Genomic DNA, 2,205 nt, shown 5'->3' with positions numbered 1-2,205 from the left:
ATATATATATATATATATATATATATAATATATAAGTATATATATACACATACACACACACATACACATATGTAAAGTATGCAGCTCTATTATTTGATATGTGTATACATTTGGACTCTTCTCTCACACCATACACAAAAATCAACTAAAAATAGAAGACCAGAGCATAAGCCCTGAAGCTACAAAACTACTAGGACAATAAAGATTCTTGACATTGATCTAGACAACGATTTCTTGGATATGATTCCAAAGGCACAGGCAACAAAAGTAGAAATAGACAAGTGGAGTGCATTCAACTGAAAAGCCTCTGAATGATCACCTGAGTGAAGGGCAGCCTAGGAAATGAGAAAAACATCTGCAGACCATATGAGTGATAAGGGGTTTATATTCAAAATATAAGAGGAACTCAAACAATCAATAGCAAAAAACAATCAATCTGATTTTAAAACAGGCAAAAGACCTGAATAGACATTTCTTGAAATAAAAGAATGTTTTAAGAAGCTATTATAGTCTCTATTAAACATGCGAGTAGAATGCGTGTGTTTGTAATTCATCTCTTAGAGTTGCTCTGTTGATTTAGCTGGTAGCTACTGTCCCCAGCAGCCAGCAGAGGCCCCGACAGAAGAGCAGCAGCAGAGATCCACCTGCATGGGTCCTTCCAGAGTGGCTTCAATGAAAAAATCACATTGTGAAAGTTTAAGAGTTTTGTATTACTTACAGACTTCAGGCGAGGAAGGATGACAGAAGGGGTCAGACAGCAGTCCTTTGTCCCGGTCTCCTGTAGCAACAGCAGCTGCATGCACACAGAAGAGGACTTTCCCTATTTAAAGGTTGTTTGGGGTAGGGTGTCCTAATTTGGTGGGGTTACTTTCTATTGGGCACTTTGCCCAACTTTGGCAGCAAGAGCGGTTGAGCAATTTTGCATGAAGCTGCGATTAAAACCAAGTTCCTCAGAGGTACTTCTTATCCATCTTGGTCAGCCTTGGCCAGGCCTAAGCAGCAGTCAACTAAGGCTCCTCCTCTTCTTCTAAGAAAATTGACCCTGTAATGCCTCAGCCATTGGCAGACATCACCTGGACTCAGAAAATATTAAAAGCCATAGGGAAAGCCTGGCCTGCATATCACAGTATACACGTTGTTAAGGTCATTAGGATAGAAATGCCAATAAACACACAGAGGAAGATCCAGAATTGGGCTCTCAACCAGCCTCCCCAGGACCTGGGGTCTAGTCATGAAAACAGATTAAAGCCGCTCGGCAGAGCAGGACGCTGGGGAGCAGCGGGGTGAGGTTGCAGTCTGGCTGCCTTGTGATGCTATGCAGTGCAAGTTTTGTTGGACTCTCCCTGAGTTGATGTACTGCAGCATGTGGTTCCCTAGAGGAAAGAAAAGTCTCCTTGTTTGGCCAGTAGATAGTCCAAGGCAAGACAACTGTCTAGCATCATCTGGGCCAAGGATCTATGAGACCGTTGCAGGAGACTTAATATGTCTTGGAGGTTTTTCAGGTTGGCTGCCAAGGGGGCAGAAAGACTGGTGTTAGCCTGTATCAGCTGGTGCTGTGTGCTCAGAGATGTCACACCCAAACCAATACTGTGAAGGCTTAAGGGCAACCTGGTATGCAGCATGACTGGGATGAACACTGAGTGCTTGGGACATGCAGGCTTTAACTCACGTGGTCCCTCCTGCTCCTTTGGAGGAGTGTCCTAGGAAGATTAGTGCACACCTGAAAATGTATGACTCTTCACCACCTTCCTCCTCCTTACAGGGAGGTAAATGGAACTAGGTTTGGGGAAAAGAGAACTGGACATAGTCACTCTTGAGGCAATAAATACCCACAGTGAGGTTACTGAACCCAGATATGCCAGCCGCCCCATCAACGCAGTCATAAAGATGGTCATGCAATACTGCTGTCACTGTAGCGCAGATTCTCAGCACCACCATTTAATCTTTGTCTGAAGCTAGGAGATATCAGACTGTGAAGCACTGGGAGCAACTGAGTGAGAGATGAAGCATCTCTCTCAATTTTAAGGAGAACGAGTTATCTCAAGTCTTGTAAGCAGTGGAAATGGTGCCACACTGGCAGGTAGGCTGTCACCCTGGGGAAGCAGTGAGCTCCTGCCATGTGGCAGGCCCAGTAACTTTACTGTTTGAGGAAATGGGCACCAGTTTCAGCCCAGTGTATGAAGAAATTTGGGCTGTTTTTGGGAA

The 2,205-nt window shown here is 44.4% G+C and overlaps 2 protein-coding genes across 2 annotated transcripts in view; both read right to left on the bottom strand.

Annotated features, from left to right (window-relative positions):
• LOC103610195 (defensin-5-like) overlaps positions 1 to 763 on the bottom strand; it is a 6,589-nt gene extending 5,826 nt beyond the window's left edge. The window contains exon 1 of the mRNA XM_008594411.1: positions 719 to 763. The gene's annotated coding sequence lies outside the window, so the exon portion shown is untranslated. The remainder of the gene's footprint in view (positions 1 to 718) is intronic.
• The window catches only part of LOC103610197 (defensin-5-like), a 3,140-nt gene extending 2,346 nt beyond the window's left edge, over positions 1 to 794 (bottom strand). Inside the window, exon 1 of the mRNA XM_008594412.1 lies at positions 719 to 794. The gene's annotated coding sequence lies outside the window, so the exon portion shown is untranslated. The remainder of the gene's footprint in view (positions 1 to 718) is intronic.
• Positions 795 to 2,205: the final 1,411 nt, after the last annotated feature.

The sequence above is a fragment of the Galeopterus variegatus genome, unplaced genomic scaffold (genome assembly GCF_000696425.1).
Source record: "Galeopterus variegatus unplaced genomic scaffold, G_variegatus-3.0.2 Scaffold10736, whole genome shotgun sequence".
In the NCBI taxonomy this organism is placed as follows: Eukaryota; Metazoa; Chordata; class Mammalia; order Dermoptera; family Cynocephalidae; genus Galeopterus; species Galeopterus variegatus.
Note: the sequence above shows the minus strand (reverse complement) of the source record. Positions and strands in the feature narration are given on the sequence as shown.